Source organism: Balaenoptera acutorostrata, chromosome 11, assembly GCF_949987535.1.
Source record: "Balaenoptera acutorostrata chromosome 11, mBalAcu1.1, whole genome shotgun sequence".
Taxonomy (NCBI): domain Eukaryota; kingdom Metazoa; phylum Chordata; class Mammalia; order Artiodactyla; family Balaenopteridae; genus Balaenoptera; species Balaenoptera acutorostrata.
Window position 1 is genome coordinate 34,380,893 of NC_080074.1, and position 19,589 is coordinate 34,400,481.

At 34.1% G+C, this 19,589-nt stretch overlaps 1 protein-coding gene across 2 annotated transcripts in view; it reads left to right on the forward strand.

Moving 5' to 3' along the window:
* Positions 1-19,589, forward strand: part of MGAT4C (MGAT4 family member C) — a 371,748-nt gene that overhangs the window by 312,944 nt on the left and 39,215 nt on the right. The window contains exon 2 of one of the 2 annotated variants that reach the window (XM_007165925.2): positions 9,864-9,914. The exons of the other annotated variant lie outside the window; for it this stretch is intronic. The gene's annotated coding sequence lies outside the window, so the exon portion shown is untranslated. The remainder of the gene's footprint in view (positions 1-9,863; positions 9,915-19,589) is intronic. 2 annotated transcript variants of the gene reach the window in all.

Genomic DNA, 19,589 nt, shown 5'->3' on the forward strand with positions numbered 1-19,589 from the left:
AAAATGTATAGATATAAAAAATACCCATTGTTAATTAAGTGTGGATTTTCATTTATAACCTTTTTTTCTTATAAAAATACCTATCTATGGTAAAGTTTAGTTAATGACTAAGCAAAGAAGTGAGGCAATGTAGGTTAAAATCAGATTTTAAAAGCCCTTAAATTTAAGTAAATCTATGATAATCTATTATTATGAGGTCCGGAAAGAACTGCCAAATCAAAAATACCTCCTCAAATAGCAGTGCATAGAATTCCAAATTCTGTCTGCTAGAGAAATCTTGTGTTATTTTCCCTGAACAGCTCCAGTTAGTGGGAAACTGTCATATAAATTCATTATATTAGTCATTTAGCCATTATTCAATATCTATTATATTCCAAACACAAAGATGACATAATATAATTTCTGTCCTTGAGTTTACAGCATTGGGAAGTTACAGATATTCACAGAAAGATTGCAGTAAGATGTAGTTCATCCTCTAATTATAGTCTCAAGAAAAGGATGACCAACATTGCTACAGAGGTTACAGAGCTTCTAAAAAAAGTGGCATTTGATCAGGATTTTGTTCTAGGAAGATGGAATATATGTTCAAAAGCACTGAAGCTTGAAAGTTCATATGAAATGTGTTTGAAAAATGGCAGGTAGTCCACTGTGGCTGAGGCATAAGATGCTTGGTGTGAATAAAATACATGGCAAAGAAATTTATTTAACCAAACAGACAATGAGAAAACAATAAAGGGATCAAAGTGTAGAGTGGTCTGACTGCAGCTGCATTTAAGACATTATTTTGGCAGCAGAGTTATCTGATTCACTTACCTAATTGTCTGGAAGAGACAATAGACACCATTTAGTTAGGGATATACTGAAAAACCAGAAGGGTAGCTGCTGTGCAAACAGGAACATTACTTGGAACCTGAATGCTTGGGAAAAGAGAGCTCCAAAGTTTCAGTGAGAAGATGTTTTCCTTAATCCACAACTTTTCCCCAATGTCATTGTTATGTGCCATTGTGTCACAAAAGAATAGTGCACAGACGTTATTCCCCTTTCCTCCAACCCAGATTCACCAATGAACTCCCTGCCCTTCTCCTGAACTTGACTATATGATTACTCTTTGGCATTTGTGAATTTAACATTCCTGGTTTTTCAGTAGTAATTGAAAAACTGTGGAAGTCCACATCATGTTGTGATTTTTTACACACATTTTAAAGACTTTACGATGATACACAAAAAGGAGTCACTAGGGGAATACACGCAGCCAAACCACCGGTTTTTATACTTCAACTTATCTTTTAAAAAAAAGTTCCACTAGTCTTTAAAGAAGATGTAATTATTGTGAAGTGGTTAAAAAACAAGAAAAAGGAATCAATAAGCAAGAAACAAAAGAATTCTGTTATGTAGTAAAATGTGACCCTTAAAAAAAGCCATGTATTAGTGTAAATGATAGAGATGATAAAGGAAAAAAGGTGAAGAAGTTTAAAAACTAAATCCAGATAACTGATGCTTTGAATAAAAGAAGAGTAGAATGTGGGAATTACCAGTAGGCTATATCTATACAAAGGCTATCAAATAATACTCATGGATATGAACAAAGTTTACATAGTTTCAGAAATATGTTACTACGAAATTAGCAAATTTAGAGAATTTTCAAGGTTTAGGGAATGTAAATGACATTCTATTTTTTTAATTTAATTTTTATTTTATATTGGAGTAGAGTTGAGTTACAATGTTGTGTTAGCTTCAGGTGTACAGCAATGTGATTCAGTTATACATAAACATATATCCATTCTTTTTTAGATTCTTTTCCCATATAGGTTATTACAGAATATTGAGTAGAGTTCCCTGTGCTATGCAGTAGGTCCTTGTTGATTATCTATTTTATAAATATATAGTAGCATGTAAATGTTAATCCCAAACTCCTAACTCCTAATTTATCCCCCCTGCCCCACCATGTTTCCCCTCTGGTAACCATACGTTTGTTTTTGAATTCTGTGGTCTGTTTCTGTTTTGTAAATAAGTTCATTTGTATCTTTTTTTTTTTTTTTTTTTTTTTAGATTCCACATATGAGTGATATCATAGGATATTTGTCTTTCTCTGTCTGACTTACTTCACTTAGTATGATAATGTCTAGGTCCATCCATGTTGATGCAAATGGGATTATTACATTCTTTTTTTTTTTTTAACATCTTTATCGGAGTATAATTGCTTTACAGTGGTGTGTTAGTTTCTGCTTTATAACAAAGTGAATCAGTTATACATGTACATATGTTCCCATATCTCTTCCCTCTTGCGTGTCCCTCCCTCTCACTCTCCCTATCCCACCCCTCTAGGTGGTCACAAAGCACTGAGCTGATCTCCCTGTGCTATGCGGCTGCTTCCCACTAGCTATCGATTTTACATTTGATAGTGTATATATGTCCATGCCACTCTCTCACTTTGTCCCAGCTTACCCTTCCCCCTCCCCATATCCTCAAGTCCATTCTCTAGTAGGTCTGTGTCTTTATTCCCATCTTGCCCCTAGGTTCTTCATGACCTTTTCGTTTTTTTTTCTTAGATTCCATATATATGTGTTAGCATACGGTATTTGTTTTTCTCTTTCTGACTTACTTCACTCTGTATGACAGACTCTAGGTCCATCCACCTCACTACAAATAACTCAATTTCGTATCTTTTTATGGCTGAGTAATATTCCATTGTATATATGTGCCACATCTTCTTTATCCATTCATCTGTCGATGGACGTTTAGGTTGCTTCCATGTCCTGGCTGTTGTAAACAGAGCTGCAGTGAACATTGTGGTACATGACTCTTTTTGAATTATGGTTTTCTCAGGGTATGTAACATGTTGTATTTTCTTATTTAACTTTGAATTTTTATATTATTTTTTAAATAGATTACTCATTTCATATACTGCATACTTTTTTGGTTAAAATAATAGTTTTCACAAATTGACATCAATTTTAAGAATAGATATAGAATAACAGAGCTAGTGAGTTATTGTCAAAACAAAGGCTTAAATGAGTTCTGCATTAATTAAAAATTTCCAGAAGTATGCCTGAGAAAATTTTAAAGAAAAAGAAAATATTTGTTGAAACTAGTGACTAATGACTAGTGACTAGTATAGCAAACCCATTGATAAGCAACAACTAACAACCATTTTGCTTAGTAGGAAATATCTACAAATGGCTACTTTTCTCTAAAAATTATTATCTACTTCACTCCATTTGTCTAGCCTGGGTGAGGATGCCCAGGATTTAGGCAAACAAATTGGAAAAGGAGGAATGAGAAAAACACTGATGTTTAGAGAAGAAAGAATAAAGATATGAAAAGATACACAAATCCCAAGTAAAGATCAAATGAAAACAAGAGGCCATTCCCCCTCTACCCCCAAACATTTTAGGTTGGCAAAGATTTAAAAAGTTTGAAAGGATACAGCAGCCAGCTAGAGTGTGAGAAAAGAAATATTCATGTAGTTCTGGTAATATTATATTAGTGAGTGTCGAATGTAGATCCTTTCAGTTCATGGGAATCATGTGTGTTTCTACTACAAAAATTAAATACACAAATCAATGAAAGAACTGGGTTTAGATGGTTCTTATAGACAGGGGTAGTGTTCTCTTGTCAGTCGTTCTAAGCTATATCATTCTTAGCAACATAATTTATGGTTTGTGATTTATATTCCTTTGATTCCAATGTATTTACTCATGTAGTTCTCCTTATCAAGATGTCCTTTCATTTCTGTTTATCTAATATCTATGTACAATTACAACTAATATGTTCTCTTGTCACTTAATATTTCACATTTTGTATAATCTCTACACATATGCTTATTCTCGCAAGTAGATGGCCAACTCTTTGAGACCCAGGGATTAATCTTAAACATTCTAGTATCACCCCATTTCTAACACAGTGCTTTATGTAAATTTATGATCAGTAGCTGTAGTTTCAATAAATCATCACTCTTATCACAAACATTATTATTATATAGAACATGCTAGTAGACATTGATGAAAATTTTAAATATGCACATTTTTTACCAAAAACTGGTTGAATACCTACTGCTTGCCAATAGTGTACAAGACTCTGGCGATACAATTGTGAGCCAAAACAAACAGGGTCCGATTTATGTTCTAAGAGATTAGAAAGATGTTAAATAATTAAACTAGTTAATATATAATTAAAAATTGAGATAACAGCTCTGAAGAAAAGAAACAATTTTTTCATATAGTTTTGAATTCTGTGTTCTCTAGCAAAGAAAAATACTCATTTGCAACCAGAATTTTTTTTTCCGATTTTACACTAAATACATTTATCCAGAAGTTATCTTTTCAACCACATGTGGGAATCACATTCTACTTCCTGTGCAACTAGATGCACCTGTGGTCTAGGTATGATACTGACTGACCAAGGTTCTTGGCCTTCCCCAACCAATAGAAATTTACTAGAGGCCAGACAAGTAATTCAGGCAAGGCTTTATTGGGGCCTCTGCTGCAGCAGGGAGGGGAGCAAGAACAAGTAATAGGTTCCCTTGCTCGTTTGCTCCCTGCGGGGGACAAGCTTGTTCCTTATCTGGGGTGAGGGCTGGGGTGTGTCCGGGGGTCAGGCCAGAGGGGTGGCTTAGGTGTTTTGCCCACCCCTCTGGTGGTGTTGAGTTCAGGGGGCATGCACAGTACCCTGCTTTTGCTCCTGACCCTGTTTTTGCTCCCAGCTCTTCAGAAGTGGCAGTTGGGGTTTTTTTGGTCTTTTTGTATCTCTTGTCCAGAATTTGCCCCAACTGCACACACATGCAGTTATTTTTAGTCCCATATAGTTTCTTTGTATTTTGTTGCTCAAGGAGAGGTGTGTCCAGGTGCAAGCATTGCAGCACTGCAGCAAAGGGTCCCAGGTCCCAGCCTATCTCAGGTGGACTTAATAAATGGACACCCAATATCTTTTTGACTGTGAAAGGGGATCCTGGACCCTCTTCCTCTACTTCACTTTTCTGTGGATGAACACTGCCCAGGGAATAGTCAGCTCCAGTGTCACAGATGACTCTACTTAGTTGGCTTCTTAGCCTACTTAAATGGCCTCCTTAGTTCAGCTAAGGCAAGCCATGCTCAACCAAGGGGCAAAATATCCTACTTTTTCAGTTTGAAGTGTTCAAAGACCATTAATTTGCCTTTTCGTCACTTCATCTACAATGAAGGAAATTTTCAAGGTTGAGCGAGTGATTTTCCAACATTGTAGGCACCAAACTTACTTGTAAATATTTAAGTTAAAAAAAGTCACTGTAGCTAATCATCTCATTTACAAGTCAGGTTAAACATGTGGGCAGTAACATGTGTAGGCCAAAGTATGTTAGAACAGATATGACACTTCCTAGTTCCCCAAGGATCTTTCACTCTGCTTGGCTGATTCTGCAACTCCAGAAAAGTGCAGCCAGACTCCAATAAAAGAACAATTTGCCTCTTTTTACCTTTGCTGCCGTTTGCATTTCACCACTCAATTTACAGAGAAGAAATCTATTACTCAGCAGGTAGTGCTTGCACAAATGAAAGATAAATTTTTCTTCTAGATAGGACAGATCAGTGAGACTCATAAAATATTAATAATGAAAGCTTTAGGAATTAGGTATATCCCTGACCATAGGTTTCTCTTGACAGTGAAGCACTGTCAGTTTAATCCCTTTTTTTTTTTTCTGCAAGAGTCCCATCAAGAATGATATGAAGGGAAAAGAATACATGATTTAAGATTCAGATGAGCATAGATTTTTTTTGAGAAAGGTAATTTTTCTCTCTTTCATTTTCTCTCATGTTTTGTGTTCCTTATCTGCTATAAATTTCACTGAGTGATGTAGTGTGGTCGATTTGATTCTTGAAGCTGCTCATGTGCTCATGAAGGAAATTGCTTGAGAATAATACAGAAAGTACACATTTCTTATTATTTAACATACAATATAATAATAGCTGACATTTATGTGATTAAAGCAATTCATTTATCCAAAAATTAGGGATCTAGTGAATGTGTATTCAAATATACATCATCAAAGAATGGCTCTGTATTCTTCAGAAAGTAATTGTTACAGATATTTTTCACCTGCTGAGATTTATTATCTTGAAAATCCTTCCATGATCATTAAAAATGTATAATTATTTTTAGGTTTACTATTTCTTTGTAGAATGCTTAGTCAATTACCATTACCCTGAGATTTTTTTCAACATATATTTTCATTTTATACAGAAACAAAGTTTACATTTATAAAATTTAAGGATCATAGAAATTTATCATTCTCTTATTATGGCAACCTGAATAATTATATGTATTTATAAATGTGTACTTATATAATATAAATTTAAGTATCTATAATGTTAAATATTTGAATATTTAAAGTTTAAATATTGGAAATTTGCTGAAAATAATAAAATAATTTTATTAACCAATTATTTTTAAAATTCTTTAATATTTTTTATGCTAACATTATTTGTAGCATAATTCACAATGTTTTTACTCATGCTAAAGAACAGAAGGATATCAAACTAACCATTGTTCATAGTAATGCCTCAAAAGGAAGACACCCAAAAATGAAACTAAATACATCTAAATCATATCTATTAGAATTTAAGACATATTGAAAATGCCATTTAACATGCTAAATATTAATAACTAGAAAAATAAAACATCCTTTTTTCATATGCTTTATTTCTCTATCTAAATAGAATAAATTCTTATACTAATAAATTTGTTTTTATATCAAAATAATGTTTATTAAGAGAAGGTATATGACTATACAATCAGAGAAATTTATTTTTGCTTAATTACCCTTTACTTAATTGAATATCTTGTTTCATGCATCTCTTCTCAGGTACATCCCTGATGTTTTTCTTCAGTATATATGCACAATTATACAAAATCCAAATGCAATCCTTATAAACCACTAATGGGTTCCTAAGATCCTGTGTTTACAGTATATGTTGAAGTCTCCAGTTGATGATATACATACAAGGACAAATCAGCAGATTCCATTTTGTTAATCAGCCTTTTAGAAAATTCATCAACACACTGTAAAAAAATCAGATCTTTTGTTAAAACATATCTTGAAGTATGTTTAAGGTCACATCACTAGTAAGTAAAAAGACTCAAGACTCAGGTCCATTATGAAACACCTTGTCTTGAAGGATATTATTATATTCTCAAACCCAATAGTTTTTCATGGTTGCCTGATCATCTGAACACCACCTCTAGTGTCTGGAATGCCTTTATCAATACATTCTATTCATAAGTTTGAAAACAAACTCCATAGCCCAAATGCCCTGCAGTAGCTAAGTACCAGCTTGCACAGAATTAAACTCATTGTTACTATAGCCTTCTGCATACCAAATTTTTTGGAATCTGTAGCTAGACCCTCTTAAGTCCTACCTCCTTTCTGCCCCACTCTAATAATTGTAGGTGCCACCCTCTCCGTGCTAAGGTATGACCAATTAGCTGTAATAATAATAGCTCCATACTGAGAAATGAATTTATTTGAAATGAAAATTCTAAAATGACTATTACCATTTTAAAATATCAATCTCCCATTGCAACTGTTCTTGCTATACCTGGAAGCTACAAAAGAATGAAAAAAATAGAAGAGAATTACAGAAATCCTAGTGAGGGTCTTTTTGACCACAGAAGCTGACCACAACGCATCTAAGTGGAGATGAAAAAAGCTGATGAAGGTGTCCGGAGAGGCCAAGAAATCTGTGCCTCAAGAGCATATGAATTTTCACAGTTAACTATTGTGTAAAACAATAAATCTTTATATAGCATTAAACTTCAGAAAATAACATTATTGGTTCCTCAGAAGTACCTAAATAGCCCAGAGAAGCACTAAATGTTTAAAATATAAATAGTACTTTTAAGCCTAGTGGAGAAAAATAATGCAAAATAACAATGCATTTATTCCTCAAACTATCTTTGCTTAAAGAATATGCACATGACTTTAAAGACATTATTAGAGACTTCATGTATTCATTGTGTTATAGCTGCACAGTTTTCTTCTGAATATCTCTGTTAACAAAATCTGGCAGACATTCAATAGCAAACTGTGTTCCAAGCAATGAATTCATAATGTTGTAGCAGGAACAATCTCTTTAATGTTGTAAGACTTTATATATGATGGAAAAATCAATAACATGGATAAACATGGAACAAACTAGCCCATGCACTTTTTCGGCGACGTCCCATTTGATTGGAAACAGTTTTCCCCTGCGCATTTGGAGTTCACACATGATCACAGCCAAATAGGATTTTGCTTTTGTTCTTCACCTTAAGATCTGGTACATATAATGGGTAAATACTAAATCATTCTTACTTGGAAAACCGTGAATCAAAGACACAGGATTTTTAAGAAATCCTCTCCTCTCAAAAAGAAAAATAAAAGAGCCAAAACGGTAAATATCAGTCATCCAGAAATCCCAGGAATTATGCCAGGACTCATTTTTCCTACATCAGCTAGACTCATTATTAGTACATTAAAAAATTTCGAGACAAAATAGTGAATGATTTCCATTGCATTCATGGCATCCTTCTCCCATCCCCGTTTCTGTTATGCCAGACTTTAGTTTGGGGGTCCATATGGTTTTGTGGAGACTGCCTCCTCTTCTGGCTTCAGGGGTGGGATTTATATATCACAGCTAAGCCAGTGTTATGGGCTGAATTTTGCAAGTCCAGAGTACATCTCAGGATTTTTTGGGGGGAAAATGGTTAAGTAAATATCCCCTCTTTCTACCTGAGAAGAAGGAGAAAGGATGTAGTCCTAAGTGCTGGTGGCATTTACCTTAATATCACAAGGGGAGCCTTAGGATGAAACCAACCTCATAAGAGCAGAATGTTGAAAACATGCCGGGTCTACCTGTAGATTTTTAAGTTGTGTGAGCCTGTTAATTATCTACACTTGAGCCATATGGAATTACTAATTTGATCATTTTTTTTTTTTTAATATTTATTTATTTATTTATTTAGGCTGTGTTGAGTCTTCGTTTCTGTGCGAGGGCTTCCACTAGTTGCGGCGAGCGGGGGCCACTCTTCATCGCGATGCGCGGGCCTCTCGCTATCGCGGCCTCTCTTGTTGCGGAGCACAGGCTCCAGACGCGCAGGCTCAGTAATTGTGGCTCACGGGACCAGCCGCTGCGCGGCATGTGGGATCTTCCCAGACCAGGGCTCGAACCCGCGTCCCCTGCATTGGCAGGCAGATTCTCAACCACTGCGCCACCAGGGAAGCCCTGATCATTTTTTATAATAAAAAAGACAAGCTCATGTTGATCAACCCAATGTACTGCTTAATCCAGAACTTCTGTTACAAGCTAATAAAACTCTCTAAACTGAAGAGATGGACACATAAAATTCTATGCCTTTGAGAATTTTTAACTTGTTAAACTACTGCCAAAACATAAATTTATAAATTAAAAATTAAATTATAAATTTAATTAAGTTATAAATTAAAGTAAAAAATATTAATTATTCAAGGAGTATATTGATACCAGTAGAGTTTCTAATGAAAGATTTCAAAAGGAATCTTTTGGATACAGAGATACAAAGAAAGTTATAGGAATATGATAATGTTAAAATATATGTGTATATCTTTATATTATATAATATATACTTCAAACATTTAATTTGGCTACTTTTAATGAATAATTTAACTTAATATAAAGAATTGTTCTGTGAGATATATATATTAAAGCATTATGTTAAAATGTTTATTCTATATTTTTCTCTCAATTTAGAAAACTAGTGAATATGAATATAATATGATTGCATGGGAATAACAAATTAGAATATTTTTTTTTTTACTTTTAATAAATAATAAACAAGAGGATTGTATTAGTAATATTGGGCTTTCTTTTTTCCAGTGTATCAACATTTTCTGCACAGGACAGATTGTGAACAACTTCTTTCTTAAGGTGAGATTGGGTGTCATTCACAGTAGAAGTTTGAGAGGCTATAAATTTTTTAATGTATTATCAAAGATATTCCATAAGTCAAATTGTCTTAGGGTAGTTATGCATGCCTAAATTGAGGGTATTTGCTCATTAGTTTCATATGCATACATTCTATTTGTTCAACAGTACTACTTTTACTGTAAACTCTAGAGAATGTTTATTGGAAATTTCTGAGTTTATCAAAGCATGTAACTTGATATTTTTATTAAAACTTGGAAATTTTATTGATGCTAAAAGAAAAAAACAAGCCACAGAACAAAAATAAAATATACTATTACATCTAATACAATTAAGATATCTCTCAGAGCAAATGAGTACACACACACACACACACACACAGAGGCATGTTAATATTTTTAACTTCCTTCTAAAATACAAGTATATTAGATTATTTTAATTACCATGAGCCATCAGATTTTTTTATCAATGCTGTGGGTATTTTTGCTCTATTATTCCAAGAATTAGATATTGTTATTACTGTATTATAAATTAATATTATATTAGATTTACTCACATATTTACCACTATTTTTTCACTGTTCCTTCTTATTAGAACTTCCACCTTATCTATTTATTTGAAGTATATTTTTTAGACTTTCCTTTAGTGAAGATTTCTCAGTTTTTCTTTGTCTGAATGTATTTGTATTTTGCTCTAGTCCTTGGAAAATAGTTTCTCTGAACTGTGAGTCTACATTGTCAGAGATTTTTCTGACACCATTGAAGATTTTATTCTGTTATTTTCTGGATTCCATTTATTAATGGCAAGTCAACTGTCTGTCTAATTGTTATACCTGCATAGGTAATTTGCTATTTCTCTTTGGCTGCTTTTAAAATCTTCCTTTGTTCTTTGGTGTTCTGAAGCTGGTTATGACGTGTATAATTTTTATGTATCCCACTTTAGACTTGTTGGCTTTCTAGAATCTGAGGATAGATGTTTTCAGCAATTCTGGAACTCCTTGGTCATTACCTCATTTAGTGTGACTTTTTCCATTTTTCTCTATCTTTTATGTCTCTTAATTTTTTTCCAAATCATTTCATATTTTCTTAATATCATATTCTTTGAGTCTATATCCCATTCACTGATTTGATCTGTATTTGTGATTTATTTTAAATTAATCTCTTTTTATTCTTTTAATTTTATAATTCTTGACACAAAATTCCACTTGAGTGTTTTACAAATTTAATAGTCTCTTTTTCTTGTTCTTATTTTCAGTTGAGCCTCTATTTTAATTTTCATGGTTCTAATTGCACTTCCAGTTCCTTCTTTTTCTCACTTGTGAAATCTTATTTTCCTTGTGTGTTTTGATTTTGACTATAATCTCACACATGTGGAATGTTATTGATGAAAATTCTTTAAGGCCAGACTTGGAGTTCCATTTTTAAAGTATTTGCTTCTACCAGTCACTCAAGGGCACTATTAATCCAGGACATTTTTTAAACTAAATGCTTTGCTTTTAAACTAAATGCTTTCAAATAGCATGGATGTAGATTTCAGGTCTGTGATGAGGACCAACTTGTTAATATGAATTCTTTTTTTTTTTTTTTTTCTCTAGCCAGCACTAAGGACAAGACTGTATATTGCCTTTCAGACCCTTTTTCCACATGAGATTTCTTTCTCATTTTATGGAAGAAGTCTTCTACCATACTTTTCCCTTTATCCTCCTGAAGCAGTCAAAAGGGAAGCTCAAGCTTTCCGAGGATCTCTAGAAGTTCTCATGTTGTATGCTGGCTTTGGTGATACCTCTTAGGATTCCTGCTTTTACTTTGATCTTAGTCTTTGCAGATTTCTTTCATGTCAGATCCAAGATTCTTCAAAAGTATGCACATACATTTGTATACATAATTTTATTCAGTTGCTTTCATCAGGAATTTACGCTGGCTATATAGATCCAGTATACTGGCTTGAAGCAGATAATAAAGTGTTTAGAGTCTACTAAAAATGCTAATACTTAATTCTTTATATTTCACAGATGGTGTATGCAGTGAGATTTTTCTCTTTTGACTCAACTTAAATAGTTGACCTCTGCTAAAACTTCAATTCAAACTAATTTTCTACCTCTACAAGTCTCCAACCTTTTCCTTCATAATTCTGATATGGTTCTGTTACTTCTTTCTCTTCCCTGAAGCAAGGACTTTATCACATTAATATTGCTAAACTACAATATTAAGCCCTGTCAAGAGTGAAAAGGAGTATAGTCTTTGTTTGATTCTGCTTTTGAAGAAAACAAAAACACATAATTTTCGTTCCTCTTCTAATCTTTTAGACTCCCAAATCACACGGTATTGATTTTATTGCTTTTGATATTCTTGTAATTACCATTAATGCTTACTATTTAACTAAGAGGGCAATTCATAAAATGCCCATGCGGGATCTCTAATGAAGTTACCCATATGGTAGTTGGAAAAGGTGGCTAAAATTGGAGAGGACACGTACACAAGTTTTTTCTTCTCTTTACTCACGTGAAAGATGTGTATATAAAACAGCTGTTGTCATCATTTTCGAGCATAAACATTTGAAAAATTTCAAATGTTTACTCCCTTTGGAGGCTGGCACTTTCACACTGGTTTAAATCAGCCAGATTTATTTGTAGAAAATAGTATTAAAATGTCTATGTGCTATGTTTTTTAATATAAAATCCATTATTATTTTTTACTTTAAAATACAACACATGTTATTTTTCTGGAGTTTTTAAGATAATATGAAAATATCAGTACAAAATCATTCAGTTTATAACAAGCTGTTTTTTGAGGGAGGGAGGAAATTTTCAAACATAAATTTCAATCAATCAGTACCGAGTTCATTTTCATAAGCTGTTTTACTTTTTAAATTTTATTTTTCAACAGTGTCTAGTAGCAATTAAAATTCACAGTAATTTGTTTTGTCCCAAATATTTGTAGTGTATGTAATTCATTTTTCCTTTCAATGCATTGAGGGGTAGGGCTCTTTAATTACATTTTCTACTTCCTGCATTTTCACTACTCAACTACCTACAGCTAAATCAAAGAGTTAATAACAAAATACTAAGCAAAAGAAGCTATTTTATTCGAATACAGTTGAATTATCCAGCTTCATATGAGATATTGTAGTGAGCTGTCTTGCATTGCAGTATGCAGTATTAGCCTGCAGAAAATTTTAACTTTTTATAATCCTTTCATCACAGCAGATGTTTGATCCCGTATTACCTATCTGTCATTTTTTATAAATATGGACTTCTCAGGAATTGAGTAGTCATCTCTCACTTTTTATTTCATTTCTTTACATAATGTTAGAGCAGTGAAGCATACCCAGTTCAAAATCCTTAGTTTTGATCTTCGTAGAATAAAATTTATGAGCAACTTAACCTCCCCAAGTGCATATTATTACAACTCCACTGGGATTCTTTAACCTTCAACCCCAAGCTAAATTTGGCAAAACCTTGAACGGATGCTCTGTTAGTTAAAATTCTCAGCTTCTGTATTTCTGTGTTCCATGGAAATTATTGCTTTGTATAAAATCAGCAAGCAAATATTTGCTTACAAATTAGATAGACTGATATTGATCTGCATGTGTTTTAGAAAGGGAATAAGTCCCATTTTTAAAATATAAAATGATAAGACTGAAAATGACTGAATATTACTCTAGAAATGAAAGTACATATATCCACAGGGTATGGATCGTAAGGCTTTAGAATTGCACGGTGTGCTAGGGGAATTATGTCATGAGGGACAAAGCATAGTGATTTTTACTTGAGGAACAAACTGCTATTCTCATTATGTGGAAATGCTAAATAAATAAGAAATGTGTAGCAGTTCTCAGATTTTTTGTTCTCAGGATCCTTTCTTACAAATTATTGAGGACTCCAAAGAGGTTTGTTTACGTGCATTTTACATTGATATTTATTCTATTAGAAACTAAAATATAAATTTTAAGATATTTATCATTTCCTTTAACATTAACAATAAACCTATTACTCATAAATAATGTATTTTTATGAAAAATAGCTGCATTTTCTAAGCAGAGCAAAATTTAGTGAGAAGGGTAGCATTGGTTTTCATTTTTGCTAATCTCTTTAATATGTGGCTCAGTAGGAGGCTGTTGGGTTCTCATTTCTGCTACTGTAGTCACGGTTTTGATATAAAACATTATGAAGACTTTGGAAAACTCCACTGTAGACTCTTGACAGAATGAGAATTAAAAGACAAATAAAGTCTTAATATAATTATCAAAGTAGTTTTGACCTTGCAGCTCCACAGAAAAAGGTGGTGAAGATCCCAGGTAACCCTAGATGACACTTTGAAAATTACTGACTTAGTGGCTTCAAACAACAATGCACTTTCCCTCTGAGTCTACAGGTCGCCTGGACAATTCTGCCAGTCTGGGCTGGGCTTGACTGAGCTCCCTTGGCTTACTCAGGTGTTTGCACTCAGCTACTGGGTTGTCTGGAAGCTGGCTGCTCTAGGATGGCCTTGGCTGAGATGATGGCCTTTGTACCTCTAGCAAGCTAGCCTGGCCTATTCCCATGGCAATGAGTGTTCCCGGAGGGAGAGTTGAAGCATGAAAGGCCTCCTGAGTTCTAGGCTTAGAATTGCACACTATTAATTCTACAGCATTCTTTTGGCCGAATGTATAGAAAAGTCAACCTACATTCATGTGTGGAAAACAGGCTCCACCTCTTGATGAGAGAAGTTATAGTCATATTGAAAAGGTGGAACATACAAGGAAGAATTTGGGGCATTTTGTCAATTAACCATTGCATCCTAGATCTGCCCCCCCCCCAAAAAAAGGTAAAGGTAATTCTTTGCCTCATTTTCAATAGATTTGACTCTGTTGTATGTGCTGTAGGAATCTGTTAGGACATATTTAGAAGTAATAGTGCTATCATTTAAAATTCATTAGTTTGGGCCCTACACTGTAAATGCTTACCTGTGACCAGGGCTTCAGATATAACCAGGTCCTGACACAAGGACTCACACTTAAAAGAATACATAAGACATTGAAATGGATGGCAACTTTGCCAATTTTTTAATTTACAATAAGAAATATATATATTATTTGAGTTGGACATACATGTATGCATAATCAGCAAAATCTTATTATAGTCAAATAATACTATATAATACTATGGATATATCATCAAAATTCAGTTTCACAGAACCAGAAATAGCCAAAAAATATAATTTGAACACATTTCCTCCTTATAAGGTGACAAATACAGTAAAGACCACAATGTTTTTCTCTGATTATCAAAATACGAAATATGAGGTCAGATGAGTAAGGATCTAGTGAAATCAAGCTAAGAGAGTCACATCTAATGACAAGATTTTTTGTTTTCTGTTTTTTCCTTTTCTAGCAGGGTGGGAAATGCTTAAAGTGTGTATATTGCATCTCTCTCCACCTCAAGGGTAACCATACCATTAAGCAGAAAAATATCAAAACCTTTTACAGCTTGGTTCACTTTCCTCTGGATCAGATGTTACATACTCAACTGTCTAGAATCATATAGGTAATATAAATGAGTAATGCACTTCAGTAGTAAAATATTAAGAAATTGGAGGTGGGGAGATTGTATGAAACTGGAAAAAGCCTTCCCCATCTAAATGGGATTAGCTAATACTTAGGTCCAGCCAGTTGTTGCAGTGTGGGAATGAAAGCCCATTATTACTATACACTCTAATTTTAAAATAAATCTAGATATTTATTTGAAATTCTTCCTTTTTCACACATTGCATCGACCAAGCCAATTCTGTTAGAACCTAGAATCTCCCTCACCTGGCTATTTTTTGTGAAACCTACATCATTGGAACGTTGCAGATGTTGTCATGAAATTCCTGTTTTTTAGGCCTTGTTCCAATTGATATATTGCTTTGTTTTTGATGTTCATTCATATTGATATTTATGTATGAATATTGATATCACACACACTCATAATCTAGTCTTGCTCTGTCTTTTAAAATTTATTAAATTTTTTGCTCTCATGCATTAAAGTGCATGAGAGCAAAATTAAATTTGTTCAGCATGCTAAACAAATTTAACTCAAATAAATAAAACTGTAAAAGGTGAGCAAAACCAGAGAGAATGGGAGAGGAACAGAAATAAACAGAAATAACAATTTATATAAATTTGCATTAGGCAGTTTTACCTACCATTTCACTTGGTATACCCCACTGTGCCTTTGTCCTATTGATAAGTTACATCAGTCACTTGGACTCTCTAGCATTGATTTTTTTTTTCTCCTACATAAATTTGTGGTTGGACTAATCTTTGCATCCCTTTTTAGATTGATATCCTATGATTATCAGTTTGACTTTTAAGTCATTTAAAAAATATTTTAATATAAAATAAAGTATGCTTTGAGCCACTGAGTAAATTATAAACATTCTCTTCCAGATTATGATATAACTAATATTCTCTTAGAAAGCAATGCATAAATATGTATTGCAGCTAATCAGTTTTTAGTCTTGCCTCTTTAACCTTCTTTAAAAAACTCAATGCTTTGTGCATAATAGATTTCTCAACAGGTGTTTGTTACTCGTTGATACAGGTGGGTGAACTTTTCCATTTAATGTGCTTTTTCTTATGTAGTACCAGGTACAAGTAGTGACACTCACTAATATTAAGACACATTACAAGCTTCATCTCATAAATGCATAGTGAAGTGAGGAGCTCTAGCATAGATTGTATTCTTTTTTATTCCACAATCATACTGATTTCAACTTCAGTATCAATCTATAGAAACAGTGTCTTAGCCTGTTCAAGCTGCTATAACAAAATATCACAGCCTGGATAGCTTATCAACAACAGACATTTATTTCTCACAGTTCTGGAGGCTAAAGTCCAAGATCAGAGTGCCAGCATCAGTGAGGGTCCTTTTTAGAGTTGCAAACTTCTGGTCTGGTCGTATCCTCACATGGCAGATGGAACAGGCTAGTTCTCAGGGGCCTTATTTATAAAGGGCTCTAATCCCATTTATAAGGGTTCCACTCTCATCACCTAATCACCTCCCAAAAGTCCCACCTTGGGCCCCACCTAATACCATCACCTTGGGCATTAGGTTTTTAGCACCTTGGGCATTAGAATCTGAAGAGGGACACAATCATCAGATTATATCAGATTATCAGATTATATATAGCTCACAAATTTCCTACAGACTATTTGCAAGCAGTTTTTATTTTCACCAGTTAGCATGGGATTTCAAAATGTACAAAACTAAGTATGGATTTTTATTTTGTAATTTAATAGTTGTGTGAATGCAGGCAAGTTATTTAATCTCTGAGCCTCCTTTGCCTATTCTATAAAACAGTGCATGACTTAACATATATGACCATTTCTTTCTTTCCTTCCTTTACAAGTCATTGTCATGAAAAATGATATTTCCAATGCAGGAAAAAAAAAAAAAAAACACTTGGATTTCCAAAGTGCTCCTTTTAATAGGATTATAGGCACAACAAATGTCTGTCCAAGTCAATTGCTACTTGTAATTAAGAAATTTGATTATCATTAAGTGGTTTTCTCTAAGCTGTCCATCCAAATACAGTTATATGCAATTAAAATTAAACCTTAGACACATTCTGTTCTGTTCTATTCTGTAACCGTTACACTTTCACAGTTCTTTTTAATGTTGCACACCTTCATCAATGAATAAAAGGAAAACTCTGAGCCAGAATCTAATTGTAATATAGCTATCTTGTAAAGTTTCTTATTAGGTGTAAATATAAAGTATAATCACTAATATCATGGGCAGTGGTTTTAAATTAGGTAAGTGGCCCCCTTCTCTCTGAAGAAAATGAATATAAGAAAATAATAAATTAATTTCTAATCTCCAAGAAATATTTCAGCAAGTTCTCCCCTCCCCGCTTTTTTGGGGACCCAGCCTCCTGACACTTTGCAAAGCAGGAAACGATAACTGCCACAAGAAGCAGAAGGGAAATTTGGGGTTATCACACTGGGAGAAGACTCTACTAGTTTTTACCAGGCCGTACCTCTGCCCAAGGAGTTGAAAAGCAGTTTGTATGTATTTAAATAAACTATTTACAAAGCATACTAAAATCAGCACTGGACCAGCAATGTTTCCATTATAGCTTTCCTCCTGTGTGATAGCAGATCCAATCCCGCCCTCCAATTGGCTGTGCATTGCCTTTCTTTCCCATGACTCACCCTAATTTTCAACTCTATCTTTTCTGAGCTGACACTGACGTTTACATTTGCCTTAAACTATGACAAGGCTTGATAGGGCTGGAGACCTTTTCTAATCTGAGTCATTCTATTTAATTCATTGTTTGATTCTAATGCTGAACAGATAAAACTGTGTGGGACTATTGATGTAAAAGGTATAGAAAGCTTATGTAAGCACAGAATCCATCACCTCTTTATTACAAGCAGTAAAGAATAATAAAAACAACCTCCACAAATTATATTTGGTTTAAGAAAGTATAGTATACTTTGATTACATGTGATTATATCTCAGTCAGCAATAAATTCAACATTTATTTATTTACAATCTATTTGGTGACTGGCAGATGGTTAGATTGGGAAATTTAAACAGATATAATTGCTACAAGTTTTGAAATAGAAATGTGAACTAAATGGGAGCAGTTTATTCAACTGGTGATGTTGGGATACAGAATTGATCTGATAGACTTTTTGGGAGGTGCGTACCAAGCTCTAGTTTCTTTGTTATCTCCTGTAGTCAAAGAAATAACCCTTGAAGTCAGGTGTTAATGTGCCAGTTTTAAAATGAAGAACCTGAGGATTAAGGCCTTGCCTAAAATCACACAATCAGTAAGTAGGAAATCCAGGATGCAAATTCCGATGTATCTAGCTGCCACATTATCTCTTTCAAGCAAATGAGGATGAGATTTGAAGCTGAGTTTTAAGGGTGAATTGGAGTTAATTAAGCAGACAAGGAGAAAGTAATTCAAGGCACAGAAAACAATAGAAACAAACACACACATGATAAGGTAAATGGCATCATTTAGAAAGTGAGTAGGCCCTCGTAGCTATAATATTAACTGTTAGAAAGGAATCCCTGAAAAATAGACTAGACATGCAGGCTGAAGTCAAGTTACAATGCACCTAACATGGAATGACAAGGAGGTATAAATCATTGAAAGGTTTTAAATAAGAAAACAGAATTGTAATGAATCTTTAGAGAGATAATGCTAATAACATGGTAGATGAACTGTAGAAATGAGTAGATTTTGGTAAGTCTTTTAGATTCCTGGACCCAACTCCAAAGTTTGTGTTGGGGGGAAGGGGAGGCCAGGGGTGTGCTTTCCACACACTATCAAGCAATTCACAGATACCAGCAGAGTGTCAAGAATTCAACTCAATTCTGACACTGTCTTCTGGGAGATAGCATCAGATCCCACAGGTTAAGGGCTCAGTCCTACAAGACTGCCTCCCCCCCCTCCCCCCTCCCCCCACTTCAGATGCCAGTTGCAAGCCCAGGTTGTTACCTGTGCTTCTAACCGATTGGCTATAAATCAAAGGTTCCCAAGACCCCTTCCCAGGATTGATTAATTTGCTAAAGTGGCTCACAGTACTCAGAAAAACATCATACTTAGTAGATCAGTTTATTAAAAAGGGATATAACTCAGGAACAGCCAGATGGAAGAGATACATAGAGCAAGGTATGAGGAAAGGACACAGAGTTTCCAT